Raw genomic sequence first — 17781 nt, forward strand, 5'->3', positions numbered from 1 at the left:
CTATTACATATTTCTAGTCATTGGATTATTTCCAGAAAAACAAAGTTGGTTTAACGTCTGAACCAATCAACATAATAAACAGCATCAACACATACTCCAAAAGTTACCAAGCCCTCTCCACTTCTCTTCAATTTCATATTAGAATGCCTAGCTACAGCAATAAGACAAGATACAAACATAAAGGGGATCCAAATAGGGAGAGATGAAATAAAACTCTCCCACTTTGCAGATGACATGATCTTGTATTTAAAGAATCCCATGACTCCATTCTCAGATTCAAAACTTTGGCAAAGTAGCAGGGTATAAAATTAACCCTCAAAAATCGATGGCTTTTCTGTATGCCAACAATGAGAAGAGCGAGGCAGAAATCAGGAAAGCAACTCTTTTTGTAATAGCCCCACAAAAAATAAAATACCTAGGATTTAACTTAACCAAAGAAGTGAAGGACCTCTATGATGAACACTTTAAAAACCTGCAAAAGGAAATCAAAGCAGATCTTAAGAAGTGGAAAAACGTCCCATGCTCCTGGATTGGAAAGATCAACATCCTGAAAATGGCAATACTTCCAAAGGCTATCTCCAAATTCAATACGATACCTATCAATATTCCAACCTTATTCTTCAATGAAATAGAAGAAGCAATCAAAAAATTCATATGGAACAATAAAAGACCCTGAATAGCAAAAATGATCACTAACAGAAAGAATCGTTCTGGAGGAATATTAATACCAAATTTCAAACTCTACTACAAAGCCATAGTAATCAAAACAACTTGGTACTGGCACAAGAACAGACCTCAGGACCAATGGAATAGAACTGAAAACCCAGAAATGAACCCACAGACCTATAGCCATCTAATCTTCGATAAGGGAGCTAAAAATTAGAATGGAAGAAACACAGCCTCTTCAGTAAATGTTGCTTACAAAATTGGTTATTCACCTGTAGAAAACTAAAGCTAGATCTTTATATATCACCCTGAACCAGAATCAACTCCAAATGGATCAAAGAACTCAGAGTCAAAGCAGCCACCCTGAAAACATTACAGGAAGGAATAGTAGAAACCCTAGGGCTTGTTGGCACAGGCCAAAATGTTCTTAATAAAGACCCAGAAACACAACAAATCAAAGAAAGGTTGGACAAATGGTATTGCATGAAATTGCAGAGCTTCTGCATGGCAAAGGACATAGCTAGCAAGATCAATAGAAAGCCCATGGATTGGGAGAAGATCTTGACTAGCCATACAATGGATAAGGGTCTCATATCTAAAATATACATGGAACTCAAAAAATTAAATCCCCCAATGACAAATCCTCAAAGAAACAACTGCCGATAAACAAGTGGGCTAAAGCGAAACTTCTCTAAAGAGGAAATAAGAGTGGCCAATAGACACATGAAGAAATATTCAACCTCTCTAGCCATAAAAGAAATGCAATTCAAGATGATGTTACAAGTGTTTTTTTTCCTCTCTTCCTATTGTTCCTAACATATTTATAATATACCATGCGATTTTTTTTGTTTCTTTGTATGTTCTTCCCCCACAGTATAACCCCTGTTTTCACTTTATTTGATGTAGGTTCCCTGCATCTTGTATAAACTCTTCTCTAATTTGGGGAGGGGAAGGGAAAAAACAAAATGCTTAATTAGGGATAATGGTTGACCCATTGTAACAATGAGATGTACAAAACACTATGTTGAAAAACGAACTTTACAATTTGGGTGGGGAGGGGAGGAGAGGGAAGGAGGGAGTGTAGTTGCTTAAGTGGGAGTGAAGAGAGGGTAGGGGAAATCAAAGGAGGAAGTAACAATGCTTGATAGGAAACGTACTTATTGCCTAGCTCATGTAACTGTAACCCCTCTCTACAGTATTTTTACAATAAAAAATTATTAAAAAAGCATTGAGATTCCACCTCACCCCAATAAGAATATCTATAATCAAGAACTCTAATAACAACAGATGCTAGAGGGAATGTGGCCAAAAGAGAATCCTACTGCATTGTTGGTGGGAGTGTAAACTTCTTCAATCACTTTGGAAAGTAGTATGGAGGTTCCTCAAAAGACTCCACATAGAGCTCCCCTATGACCCAGCAATCCCAATTTTGGCCATTTACCCAAATGATCACAAACATACTAAGGCTACCAGCACAACTATGTTTATCACAGCATTATTTACCATAGCTAAGATAGGGAACCAATCCAGATGGCCCTCAGTAGGTGAGTGGATCAAGAAAATGTGATATATAATATATATATATATATATATATATATATATATATATATATAAATTCTATGCCTCCATCAGAAAGAATGACACCATCTTATTTGTTAGGAAATGGAAAGACTTGGAAAAAAATAATATTAAGTGTAGTAAGTCAGGCCCAAAGAAACATAGGTCCCATGGTTTTCCTTATTTGCAAGTACTAGTACATATGTAGGACAAGCAGAAATGACCAAAAGCTATGTACATATGACCATATAAGATGATGTTAAGTGAAATGAACCTCAAGATAGGAATACCAAATATCTTTTTTCTTTCTTGCTATTGTTTCTAATGTATTCATAATGTACCGTGTGATTTTTGGGTGCTTTGTATGTTCCTCCCCCATGGTATAACCCCTGTTTTTGAGGTCAGTGCCCTGCGTCTTGTATATACACTTCTCTAATTTAGGGAGGGTAAGGGAAAAACAAAATGCTTAAATAAGGATATAGGCTGACTCATTATAACAATGAAATGTACAAAACACTAATTTGAAAACCAACTTTACAACTTCCTCATGGAGGGGGAGTTAGTTCTGGAAGTGGGATGGAAGGGATGGCAGGGGGAAAACAAAAGAGGAAGCTACAATGCTCAATAGGTAATGTACTCATTACCTTGCTCATGTAACTGTAACCCCTCTGTACAGCAATTTTACAATAAAAAAATTCCAAAAAGTTGCCAAGCCATTATTATAAAAGTATAAGAAAACATTTGACCAACTGAAACTCTTCTTTCATTATAAATAAAACATTCAACATATTAAGGAATGGAAAAAACTGTCTAGGCTTCATAAAGGGAAAGACAATGCACAAAAAGTCCATAGCTATGAGAATGATTAACTTCCCAATAAAAGATGATAGATGGTAAGGATAACCCATACCCATATATAAAAGGAATTAGTACCACTCTACAAAATTATCTCAAAGCCAGTTTTACACACACACACACACACACACACACACACACACACACACACACACACACACACACACACACACACACACACTCACCTGCAGGCATACATGCTCAATGGCTAACGCTTTGATAGCCTAAGAAGAAAACAGAAGTGTAAGTCTTTATGTCCTTGGATTAGGCAGTGCTCTCAAATATAACACCACAAATGTAAAGGGCAAGAAAAAATAATTTGAATTTTGTCAAAATTAACTTTTTGTGTTATAAATAACACAATAAGTGAAGGAAAAAGATAAGCCACTAAAGAGTAGAAAATAGTTATAAGTGTTGTATCTGACACAGTTTATTTTCTTTTTACTTTTTTTTTCCAGTCTTGGGGTTTGAACTTTGGGCCTGGGCACTTTCCCTGAGTATTTGTACCCAAGCCTAGTGGTGTACCTCTTGAACCACAGCTCCACTCTTAAGCTTTTTGTGGTTAATTGGAAATAAGAGTCTTACATACTTTCTTGCCCAGGCTAGCTTCAAATCATGACCCTCAGCTCTCAGCCTTGTAAGTAACTAGGATTAAGCATGAGCCACCGCTGCTCTACTTCAGACAGCATTTTTATATGGAAATTGTTAGCATTTATAAATAAGCAAAATATAAATAATGCACTTTTGGTACTACGGCTTGAACACAGGGCCTTGTGCCTGATAGGGTGGTTGTCTATCACTTCAGCCTCACCTCCAGCCTTATTTTCTGGTTAATTTTGAGCTTAGTGTTTGCCTCATACCTAGGTATGCAACTGGTCAGAGATCATCCTAATTTATGTTTCCCATTGTTGGTGAGTCCCGGGTTTCTTGTCATCTCAAGTAACTTGAATTATAGGAATCAGCCACCAGCACTCAGCTCAATAACAAAATTTATTTTTATTATATTTAAGGAGTTGCACAAAGGAGTTTCAATTCAACATGTCAGTTTATGGGTATAATACATCTTGAACAATGTCACCTCTTTTCATTCTTCTCTATCCCTCCCAATGCCACAAATCTCTTTAATTTTCTTAGGTCCATTTTCACATGATATACTATATTTATGTCTGATATATATGTTTATATATAATTTGTAATTATATGTAATATATAATTATATATATATGTATATATAATAGTATGACTACATTCTCCAACCCTTCATCTATTCATTTCTAATTTTGTCCCCTTGACTGCCCATACTTTTGACACGCAACATTCCAGCTTCCTGGTATTGATTTTGTTAGACTGTTAGTTGTTCAAGGGAGTTTCACCATTGGAATTCCCTCTTAAAGGATAATGAAATTTTTAATGGACCAATGGTTTAAAATGACATATACCCCTGCAAATGTATAAAATAGCAATTAAACGCATAAAAATTGCTTTAAATTATCATTCATTAGGTAAATACAAATCAAAACCAATTCCCACCAACTAGGATGGCTATAATTAAAAAGAAAAATAATTACATGCCTAGTTGAAGATGCAAAGAAAATGAAATCCTTATGCTTTGCTGATGGGGACATGAAGTGGTGAAGCCAATTTGCAAAACAGAACATCATTTCTTTAAAACTTGATAAACTTGAGTTTATCAAGTGTGTATATTCTCAAAAGGAATTTAAACATATCCATAAAAAGTTCTATATACAAATGTTTATATCAAAATTATCATGATTATTCAAAATTGAATATATTTAACTGTTGATGAATTGATGATAAACAAATATAATATGGCCAAAGGAGTCGGGTGGCTTTTTTTTAGGTCCAATGTAAGGGGGAGATAGGGTTTTGAGAAAGGAAAGTGTAAGGGAGATAAGCAATTACCGGTAATGGGTGCAAGATGTTTGGGGAGATTACTAAAAATATGCTAAAACTGGACAGAGGGAGTTGAATAATTCTGTGACTCTATTCAAAATTATTAAATTGCTAACTTTGAGTATGAAAAATTCTCAGAAACTAACATGACAAATATTTTCTGCTGGCTAAATTCAGAGCATATTAAAATATTTTAGCAAATATTTTCATAGAAACTATTGAATTATGATTTTAAATTTAACTTATATTCTCTTAGTGTGGTTACTCTTCCATGAATGACTTACTGCACAATAGTATCAAGGAATATTTAGAATATAAAAATATCCTAGCCGGGCGCTGGTGGCTCATGCCTGTAATCCTAGCTACTCAGGAGGCTGAGATCTGAGGATCGCGGTTCAAAGCCAGCCCGGGCAGGAGAGACCGTGAGACTCCTATCTCCAATAAACCACCAGAAAACCGGAAGTGGCGCTGTAGCTCAAGTGGTAGAGCGCTTGCCTTGAGCTGAAGAGCTGAGGGACAGCGCCCAGGCCCAGAGTTCAAGCCCCACGACTGACAAAAATATATATATATATATATATATATATATATATATATATATATATATCCTAAATGCTTTGAAATGTTGTTAAACAATCAGTCTTCAGAGAATGGCTACATTAGAGGTATAATTATTTTCATCAAAGCTAGAAATTGGAAAAAATGTAAAATAGAAAATCAACATAGAAATAATACTTTTAAGCCGGGCGCTGGTGGCTCACGCCTGTAATCCTAGCTACTCAGGAGGCTGAGATCTGAGGATCGCGGTTCAAAGCCACCCCGGGCAGGAGAGACCGTGAGACTCCTATCTCCAATAAACCACCAGAAAACCGGAAGTGGCGCTGTAGCTCAAGTGGTAGAATGCTCGCCTTGAGCTGAAGAGCTGAGGGACAGCGCCCAGGCCCAGAGTTCAAGCCCCACGACCGACAAAAAAAAAAAAAAAAAAGAAATAATACTTTTAAAAGCATATGTATGAGCTGGACACTGGTGGCTCATGCCTGTAATTCTACCTACTAAAGAGGCTAACATCTGAAGATTGTGGTTTGGTCAGCTAGGCAGGACAGTCCACGAGACTCTTATCTCTAATTAACCACCCAAAAGCTACAAGTGGTACTGTGGCTCGCATGGTAAAGTGCTGGCCTTGCACAAAAAATATCAGGGACAGCACTTATCAAGCTTCACACCTGGCAATAAAATAAAATAAAATAATAAAAATATATGTATGTATGTCTGCATACATACATGTTACTAATTTTTAGTCACTAGTATATAACTATTTTAGCTCTGAGATTGTTTCACACAGTAGTAACATTTTCATGCCAAACAACATACATTTTTTTGAGATTGAGTCATTTATAATCATAACCTTTTCAGCAATTTCATCCATTAATAAATCATCAGTTCTAATTTGTGTGTGTTTGTGTGTGTGTGTGTGTGTGTGTGTGTGTGTGTGTGTGGTAATAGGGATTGAACCGGGAGCATTGCGCCTGCTAAGCAGCATTTTGACACGGAGCTACATCCCAGTCCTGTCACTTCTAATTCTGAAAATTTGTTTTCTCTCCTTTATTTGATTGATCCCTATTGTGAATATACATATTTTATAGGTACTATATATACATATATATGAAAAAATAAATGTTTTAAAATCTACATCATTTTTGGTAGGAAAATAGTATATTTATATATCCCAGAATATATCAGATATAGCCAAAAATAAATAAAGCTATAAGGATTAATGAATTTCAGAAAATCGTCTGTTTACTATAAGAAATATTTGTTCCTAAAAAAAATCCCAAGACAGATGTGAACAATTTGTAACCTTGGGACCCAATAAAGCCTACAGAGACTTTTTAAAATTTTTGTTTGTATTTTTGTCTTCCATAGTATTTTAGATTTGAATTTGTTGTTAAAATTTTTTAAATAGTGAGGTTTCTCATGATAGTGTGGAAGTAGAACTTGCACTATAAGTCAGAACTCTGTCAACACTAGCCACTTTCCTGCAAAGAAACTGGTTGTTATAGATACCGAGCAGCAGTTTCTTTAAGTGGGGTATGTGATTTATCTTTTAACCAACACCAGACTCAACACGAAGTCTGGCTATCAGCTATTCTTCACCATTTAAGATCTTACATATTTCTTGGCTGGTTGATTCATCTATCTCTATGTTTATAGTCTTGTCCCACAGTTTTTGGTTTACCATATTGCTCCATTAGCCAGGAATGACACTGCCTTATGTACTCTTAACTGTTGTTTTGCTGGTCATGGAGCTTGAATTTAGGGACTGGGTTCTGTTCTTGAGCCCTTCTGCTCAAGGCTAGTGCTTTACCACTTTGAGCCACTTCTCTACTTACTGTTTTCTGGTGGTTAATTTGAGATAAGAACCTCATGGACTTTCCTGCCTGGGAAATCCTTCAATCTCAACCTCCTGAATAGGTAGGATTATAGGTGTGAGCTACCAACACATGGAAAAAAAATTGTTCTCAAGGCTAGTGCTCTATCATTTGAGCCATGTTTTGCTACTACTCTTAGCTTTTATTTTTGCTTCTTTCTTTTTTACCTCCTATAATCTAAAACCAACAAGTGACTATTAAATCTCTATCCCCTTTCAGTTCTCTGAATCTGGTGTTATCTCAGATGGAGCCATGCTTTCAAAACTAATTCTCATCAATGCTCAAGGTCTAGCCAAATCACACTCCTGGTCAGTCACTGATACATTTTACTTTTATAGTTTTTATTAGACTTGATTTAAAGCCTCTCCCAAAGTCTCTCCCATTAGGAGGATTCACACTAAATAAGGTATTGCAAATATTCAATATTGCCAAGATTCTCCTTTTTCCTTGAAAATTACTAATTTCCTTTTGTTTCATCACAGGCAGTATTCATTGTAGATAATTACAGTTCCTAAGCAGATGACATACAAATGTGTTTTCAGAGTGAATTTGGATACAAGTATTGGAATATTCACTTTAAACTTGCATTTATTTTTATTTATTTGAATATTATATTATCATTGGGTAGTTGCCATTCAGCAAAACAGTTTATGAAAACAATAAATTTTGAACAATGTCACCCTTTTCAATATTCTCACCTACCTCTCCCAACCTAACCCTTTGCTCACTTTTCTTAATATTTTAGGGTATCTATTGAATTTCTTTGCCTTATACAAAAGTACACCATGAAGCAGCCTAGGACTACCTTTGTTTTAGTTATCTGGTTTCTTTAAACAAATGAGTGAACACAGTCATATTGTGGGGAAAAGAGGATACTGGATTCGTCACCACAACCAGATACTTCAACCACTATCTGTTTGCCCACAGTCAGATTCTCTTGGAGAGGAATATGACCTGCTCATTCGAACCTATTCTGAAATTTCAGATACAACTGAGATAAAAGTGCAAGCCGGGCGCGGGTGGCTCACGCCTGTAATCCTAGCTACTCAGGAGGCCGAGATCTGAGAATCACGGTTCAAAGCCAGCCCGGGCAGGAAAGACCATGAGACTCCTATCTCCAATAAACCACTAGAAAACCGGAAGTGGCGCTGTAGCTCAAGTGGTAGAGCGCTCGCCTTGAGCTGAAGAGCTGAGGGACAGTGCCCAGGCCCAGAGTTCAAGCCCCATGACCGACCAAAAAAAAAAAAGTGCAAATCTTGGATAATATATCCCCAGTCTTGGGAAATATATCCCCAAAAGATGGATTATTTATATTTTTATTCATATTACCTTATTTTTTTGGTCAGCAGTGGGCTTGAACTTTGGGCCTGGGCTCTGACCCTCAGCTTTTCAGCTCAAGGCTGGCACTTTACCATTTGAGCCACAGCACCACTTCCAGTTTTCTGGTGGTTTATTGTAGCTAAGAGTCTCGTGGATTTTTCTTGCCCAGTCTGGCTTTGAACCACGAACCTGAGATCCCAGCCTCCTGAGTAGCTAGGATTAGAGTCATGAGCCACTGCTCTTGACCTTTACCTTAACTTTGAAGACATATCTATGGAAATACATTCCAAAAATTTTTGTAACAAACATCTTGTATTTAAAACATAAAATTGTTGAGGAGGTCAATAATTAACCCAGCATCAAACTCTAATGCAGCTTACATTCACTGATGTTGACACCATTTTTGGCATATTATTGTGGAAAGGCTACACAATTTAAGGAAGTAGAAATGTCAAGGATTTATTTATTATTTGCAATTTGGTTATTATCTACTACTACTTTACACTTACTCAATTCAGATGGGAATTACCACAATCCCCTATACTTTTTGATTGAGGAAGTAGATACAGATAGATAAATAATGTAATGAGATTGCTTATGAAGTAATACTTACTGAAGCTAATAAAAGAATCTTTTATTGTATAGGAATGACAGAGAAGAGGTCATCTTTGACATTGTCTCCTTGATTTTGGTGGAAATGATGGCATAAGCCAAATAAGAAAGTTTATGGACTAGAGAAAAGAGTGCACATATTAACCTGGACAATAGATATTTTCAGGAAGGCAATTTCCTAACCTGGTTAGTCATTGATCAAGGTAATAATGTATAATGTGGTAGATGGTCCACATGTACCATAATGCATTATGTGGAAAATCTTAAAAGGCTCAATAATACGGACTTTTCCTTGCCAAAGCCCTCTTATTACTGTCCTTGTTGGGTGTACAGAAATCCACATTCAAGCTCAATGGTGGAGCCTAATATGCCATACTCCCTTGCGGAGAGAAGCCAACTACCTGATGTCAGCTTAATGGCTATGGATTTGTTCCAAATGATTTTGTGTTCACAGGAATTATGTGCTATTCTAGACAGTACATTGGCTTTCCTGTTCCCAGTGCTTTTTTGTCACCCACTAGGAGATTTTGGAGTAACTTATTCAGCATCAATGTATCTCAGATAATATTGATTTAAGGTTTTATTACAATGTAAAAGTCATGAATCAATGGTATCATGCAATTCACTGATCTCACCATATACTGGCATTAGAAGCACCTTAGAACAAATAACTTTGACAGAAACATGAGATCTTCCCTTGAAGAATTTTTAGAAAAAACTCTAGTTAGCAAATTACATTAAACCAATTGAGATGTTTCCATATAGATGTGGTTATCACATTTTACCAAACATCACAAATGATATTTTGCTCTTAAACCATTGAATAAGAAGAGAGATTAACTACTATTTTCCTACTATTCTCACTACTTTGACTCTGTTAGTTGAGAGAATTTATTCTCATAGTGAATAATGATGTAATGGAGGCATTATTATTGCATTGAAATGGAAGTTGAGTTGGCTATGTGGCCATTTAGGGCTTTTTGTTTAAGTGAGCCAACAGAAAACTGATGTCTGGGTAACTGACTTGATTATCAAGTCAAAGTTGAACTGCCATTTATGACAGAGAGAATTAGGTCTAGAACTAAGGAAGTTACTGGTCAGCCATTAATGTTTAATGGGAAACAATGGAATCTAGACAACATAAAGAGATAGTTCAATTAAGGATTAAAACATTCAACAATAAGCCAGTGCTGATAGCTTATCACCATAATCCTTGCTACTTAGGAGGCTTAGATCTGAGAACCATAATGAAACTAGCCTGGGCAGAAGAACTTCTTATCTCCAATAAACCAGCAAAAAGCTGGAAGTTGAACTGTGGATTGTGTGGTACAGTGCAAGTCTTGAGTTAAAAATGAAAGGATTCAAATATTTTTATTTTCTTTCTTGCGATTGTTTCTAACCTATTTATAAGATGATTTCTTTGTTGGTTTGTATGTCCCTCCCCCACGGTATAACCCCTGTTTTCACTGTATTTGATGTTGGTATAATTTGTGGAGGGGAAGGGAAAAAACAAATTCTTTAAATAGGGATACAGGTGGACCTATTGCAACAATGAGATGTACATGATATTATGCATTATGTTGAAAATGAACTTTACAACTTTGGCTGGGGGGGTGGGGAAGGGGAGAAAGGGGAGCATGAGGGGAGGAAGGGGGTCACAGGGTGAGGGAGATGGGAAGGGATGGGAAGGGGAAACGGAGGAGGCAACAAAGCTTGATAAAAAATGTACTCATTACCTTGTCCATGTAATTGTAACCCCTCTATATGGTATTTTCACAATTAAAAACAAAAGAGCGAGAGAGAAAAAAATCAAAGGAATAGCACTGAGGCCCTGAATTTAAGCCCTAGTATTGGAAACAAAATAAACAAAACAAATAAGCAAATAAAAATATCTTCAGTAAGAAGATCTGGCTCATCTCCAACAAGCATGTACCATCTTAATTATAAAAGAGGCTATGGTAAAAAATACAGAATGGATTGTAGATGTCAAAAGTTATTTATAGATGAGATCTATATCATAGCACTATAATTTATAGACATTGTTTTCTTTGTTTTTCCTATACCAAAAGTATAATTAGAGTCGTTAAATTTATAATTGAACAAAGGCTAAAATAATCAGATGAATAAAATATCATAGGTGTGTATATAAAATTGGTAAGATTTGGTATTTTCCATTTTTGAAAGCAAGTATCTTTCACCAATGCAAAAAAGTAGCTCCATCCTGAAAAGGAGAAAAATCATTTTATTTCCCTGTTAACAATTGTTATGTTACCATTTAAGAGTAGTTACATAGGAATATGTGAACGCTACATAGACAAAGGTTTAAATGTATTCATTAGCTGCCCAGTCTTCCATTCTGTTTTCCATCTTTTATTGATTTATTCTTATTGTTTACATTTTATTTTACTTTTCTCTTTAAGGAGAGTTTGGGTAGAATATATTCCAAAAATTTCCAATTCTAGTTACAGCTGATTTCTTATTTTGTATCCACAAGAGGCACTGAGGAAATATGAGAGAGTAGGACGAAGAAAGACTGAATTATCACATCATTGTATCTCTCCCTTTATAAAAGTTATAGAAGTATATATATATATATAGAGAGAGAGACAAAGAGAGAAAGGAAGGAAGGAAGGAAGGAAGGAAGAAAGAAAGAAAGAAAGAAAGAAAGAAAGAAAGAAAGAAAGAAAGAAAGAAAGAAAGAAAGGAAAGAAAGAAAGAAAGAAAGAAAGAAAGAAAGAAAGAAAGAAAGAAAGAAAGAAAGGAAAGAAAGAAAGAAAGAAAGAAAGAAAGAAAGAAAAGAAAGGAAGAAAGAAAGAAAGAAAGAAAGAAAGAAAGAAAGAAAGAAAGAAAGAAAGAAATACTTCTTCAATGACCATATTTTCAGCAGTGGCATCCCTTTCCCTTGTGACAGGAAGAACTCAGAGGGTCCATCCTTGGTAGCATCTCCCCCTCCTTCAGTGGTTGCTGTCCTGGCACTAAGAGATGCTTCCTGGAATTGCTAATCTTGGATTCACTATATCTTGTACCTTAAATGAAGAGCTATTTTCTCAACTCTCTGTAGTTGCTTGTTTTTTCCTTCCTGGATCTGTACTGTGTGATTTCTTTGAGCCAAAACCATATACTGTGCAGCTCCAGAGAAAATAGACTACTGTTTTTATATAAACTCTTTAAAAAAATCATTTCTCAAAAGTTATCGGAGTCTCTCTTTTGGTAGCATGTGCCCAAATGTCACCGTGTGTCAATGCTGTAGCAAACTCCATGGGCAGGAAATGAAATATGAAAGGACCTGAGGCCTCAATTTCTAAACCAATGACTATGACAAGAGTCATGGATTTCTCCTTAGCTAACACCCTGTCTTAGAGCCAGAGTTGACATTAACCTCAGCCTGAAGCAGGTAGATTGCATGATGGAGAGGTTCACAGCAGTTACAATAAGAATACTTAGCATAGATACTGGACAAGCCACAAACAATGTTTTCTGTAAGCTCCAATTACTTTATATTGCATTTATCTTTTCAGCTGTCAGTTTGCCTCAACAAACTATGAGATTATTGATGGGATAAATCATGTCTTTCTTCAAAATAATAAGCACTGAGAATTTTGACTGTCACCCAAGAAGCAAATGTTAAAAGTCTCTTGAATGGACAGATGAGCCAATGTACCAACACTTTTGAATATTTGTTCTTAACCAGCTTCAGGTTTAGACTTCAGAAAAAAAATATCAAAATACATATAATACAAACAGACACTAAAAATACAATTTGTAAAATTTGTGTTTGGCTTGTCCAATGCCCTTTTTATTTTCTTAATTAGAAAAGAACTTTATTAAACAAAATATTACAGAAAGAGAAATATGTGTCTCCATATATATATAATTATATTATTTCTATACCTGTAACATATATATGGAGTTATAGATAGATTAAATTATGATGGATAAATATACTTTTGCAAACTTCTGAAACTTGTTTACAAAGCATTCTGATGTATGTGTTACAGGTAAGAAGAACTAAATTTCAAAGTCTAATTAATTAAGAACTGGAAAGACATGGAAAAATCATACTACGTTAAGTAAGCCAGAACCAAAGAAACATAGATCCCATGGTTTCCTTCATATGTGATAATTAGTATATGTGAAGCATAATCCTGGAAGATGAGGCGAATAGCTCAACAGCTATGCACATATGACCATATAAGATAATGCTAAGCAAACTGAACCCAAGACATGGAAGCAAGTGGGCTTTCTTTGTTGTCATTTTAATGTACTATGTGATTTCTTTTTACTTTTGTGTGTTTTTTTTCTTTTTCCCCTTATCCCGTTGCCACTTTATTTGATTTTGTCACCCTAGAATAGACTTTTATCTGAATTAGGGAAGGAAAGGGGAACAACAAATTAGTGAGACAAAGGAAGAAGGGTGAACCAATGCAACAGTAATACTCACAAGACAATATATAGGAAATGAACTTGGGGAGGGAAAGTGGGAGACAAATAAGGAAGGGGGTAACAAGTTGGACAAGAGAAGTACTCATTATATTACGTATGTGACTATAACTCCTCCATTCATGACCTTGACAATAAAGTCTAAAAAAAAAAACTGACTGTTTTGATTGATTGAAGGAGTCACTTTTCCATCAAAAGGAAAGTCATAAATTCCTGGAAAGAGCAATGTGAACTGGAACCAGACTACACAGGTTTGAAACCCACCTCCACCATATGTCAAACCTGTGCTTGATTCAAGGCCAGCATTGATTACACACAATATGTTTCAAATTATCATTTTAAAACTGTGGATGGTATTAATAATCACTTCATAAATTTATATATATATATATATATATATATATATATAACACTTAATATAATCCCTAATAGTGGTACATATTCTACTAGGCATAATAAAATCATATTTGGAAAGAAAATATAATAGAAGGAATACTATAAAATACAAGTCAGGAATTCTGTTTCAACTCTTTTTTGCTTGTGGGAGTCAAGACCCTTTACTGAATATTTCAGATTGGGGGCACAGAATAATTTTGTTCGTTTGAAATACCTTGTAATTAATTATATGGACCATACAACTTGTTTTGGTCCAATACCCAGCCCACTCCTAAAATAGATCAATTGATTGCTTTATTTTTAATCTGTAATGGTGATTAATTAGTTTCTAGATACTTGTAGAGCCTGGTTAGGTAGCTGGGCTCCCAGACAATGAATCACATAAAATGAAGCCATCATACAAACCCTCTTACATCTGAGGGTTGTTACTTCAATAGTACCAGGGTCACAAATTACCCACAGCCATTAACTAGCTGTTTTATTATGGGAGGAAACCCCATAAATCTCAGCTTCTCCATCTACAATATGAGGAAGATAGTTAGGAAAGGACTATTTAAATCCTTTAGAATTCTAAAGTTATATATTTTTGATGAAATGTAAAAATGAGGGGGACCAGATTGATTTTTTAAATTAAGGAAGAGTAGATAGACTGATTAATAAGCTATGAGAATTTCAAAGTCAGTGGAGTACTGTGAAGACCAAGGTAACTTTTATCAAAGCCTGTTCCTTACAACTCTGATTCAAAGAGATACTTCATGAGTGAGTCTCCCTGATCAGATAAGTAGGGTGAAATAACCTTTTTGGATAAAATCATTTCCTGTGTGCTCATGAAAGAAACCTGTAAAATGCACTTGACCCAGCACATAAAAATTCTGTTATGGAAATCGCCTCTAAAATACTTCACTATGATGGAGTGGGCAGCTGTAATTTTGGTTTATTTAGTATGATTTCTCATGTGTTTCCTTGGTGTCCTTTCATAACTACTGCTTCCTCCTTCATGTGGGGATAGGAGCTGATGTATGAGAAAGTGTGCACTCTTCTCATCACATTAAAGTTTTGGATATGAACATAAGGCCTCAGAAATGTCAACAGGAGCTTTTGTTATGATTCATATTTGTGGTGACAGCTTTTAATCTGGCTTCACCTCATCTAGGTGTATCTTACTCTTCCCTGGTTATATAAGCTAAAATTTCTCTTTTGTTCAAAGCAATTTAAGTTAGGAAAGACAAATAAATTAAACGAGTTAAAATTGAAATTGCTTTTGAAATGCTTCCTTTTTAGAGAAGAATTTGGGGGAAAAGATGGTCTTGGGTGATGATTGAGAATATAGTGACACAAAACTTAAATACATTAAATATCAGACCCAACTCTTTCATAAAGTAAAAGTAGCTTAACAAGGGAACTGAAAGTGAGAATGACACATTTAATGTGAGAAGGCACGTGATACTGTTTCTTCCTAAAACATTAAGAATAAAAGATGACAAACAGACCTAAGTGGTCTAAAAATTGGAGTAAGTTTAATTTATTTATTCATATTGGAATTATTAATTAAATGAACTATATAATGTACATTTATTGACAGCCCTGTGCTAAAATTTAATAAGTGTTTTCTTTAATTAAAATTTTCTCCATTTTACAGATTAGGAAACTGAGTTCCCTAGATACTAAAAATCTTGACCAAACTTCTAAATATTGTACACTAGAATATATTAAAGATGGAATTTGAAAGATACACTCACATGTGACATCCAATTAAGATGCAAAGTAATTGACAAAGACTATCTATGAATCAGCTTTTTTTTTTCTTTTTTGCTGCTGTAACAAATTACCATGTATTTGGTGCTTAAAGCAGCCCAGATTCATTGCCTCACAAATCTCCTCTTAAGAAGTCTACTGGGATAGCCTAATTTCTCTGCTTAGAGTCTCTTGAGGGTCATTTTAAGGTGTTCTTAGGACTACATTTTTTTTCATAGATGTGAACAATTTATTTTCAGATTCTTTGAGGTTGGCGGTAGAATTCATTTGTATATGGAGATAAGGAAGGATTTCCCCTGTTTCCTTTCTGTTGCTTCTTAGACTGTATTGTCAGTGTCTAGAGGCTGCCCTCCTCCCTGGCTTGTCAGTCAAGTGCTGTCACATTTTGAATCTATCTGACTCTCACCAGAGAATGGTTCTCCAGTTTTAGGAGCACATAGGAGGATTTCACTGATCTTATGTTGATAATCCAGTATGATCTCATTCTCTCAAATTCTGTAGTCTTAATCAGATCTGTAAAATTCCCTTTGACATGTAGCAACAAATGCACAAGTTTAGTGGATTGGCATGTGAAAATCTTTGTGAATCCACTATTTTTCCTAACAAACACATTCTACTTACATAATAATGTAGGTGAAGTGTTTCAATGTGGAAAAGAAAGCGATATATTCTACTTACTAACATAAAATACCCATTATAATTGCTTATAAGCATTATGCACATTTATAAGCATATTCTACACTCCACAAAGAATTACCAAGAAAACTAATAATTTTGCTTGACAAAAAAATAGAGTTGCTAGACCTCTGGCAGAAATTCTAGATTGAAAACAAGAATTTTATACCAAGAACATTTAAATTTTAATAGTTCAAGTAGTACATACAAAGAATGAAGCATTTCTTCCATTCTATTTCTTAAGCTCCCTTATTGAAGATTAGGATTGTTGGTGGGAGTGTAAACTTGTACAACCACTTTGGAAAGCAGTATGGAGATTCCTCAAAAGACTCCACATAGATCTTCTCTATGACCCAGCAATCCCACTTTTGGGCATTTACCCAAATGATTACAAACAAGGCCAGACTAAAGCTACCAGCACAACTATGTTTATCAGCATTATTCTCCATAGCTAAAATATGGAACCAACCCAGATGCCCCTAAGTAGATGAATGGATCAAGAAAATGTGGTCTATATATACACAATGGAATTCTATGCCTCCATCAGAAAGAATGAAACCACGCCATTTGTTAGGAAATGGAAAGGCTTGGAAAAAACCCTATTAGGTGAAGTAAGCCAGGCCCAAAGAAACATAGGTCCCATGGTTTCCAAACCAAGAATTGTCATATCAGTTCCCCCAAGTAGCGAGGATATAGGGTGTCTGGCTGTGTGCATATTTATACATGAAAGAAAGAGCTGTAAAAGCAACATATTGCAGGGTTCCAACTACATGACATTTTGGTAAGGCAAAAAAAACAGTATAAAGACAAACCATAGCTAGGGGTTACTAGAGAAATTGATGACTAGCAGAGAATTCTGTGTGTTACTGCAGGGGTGGATACATGATACAATATTTCCAAAAATCTGCAAACAGCCAAATAGGATGGAACTCTAAATTATGGGTTTTGGTGATGATGATGTATGAATATAGGTTCTTCTATTGTGACAAATACAATATTTCCCTGGAATCATTTGATAGTGGGAGAGATTTTAGAGTTGGAGGGATAAATTATACATTCTTTTACACTCAGTTTTGTTGTGAGCTTAAAACTTTTCTATTAAACAGTGAGATTGCTCAGGAGAACTTCACAGAGAAATTTCTCAACTTTCCAAACTGAACGAGG

Source organism: Dipodomys merriami, unplaced genomic scaffold, assembly GCF_024711535.1.
Source record: "Dipodomys merriami isolate MVZ:Mamm:240054 unplaced genomic scaffold, mDipMer1.0.p SCAF_37, whole genome shotgun sequence".
Classification (NCBI taxonomy): Eukaryota; Metazoa; Chordata; class Mammalia; order Rodentia; family Heteromyidae; genus Dipodomys; species Dipodomys merriami.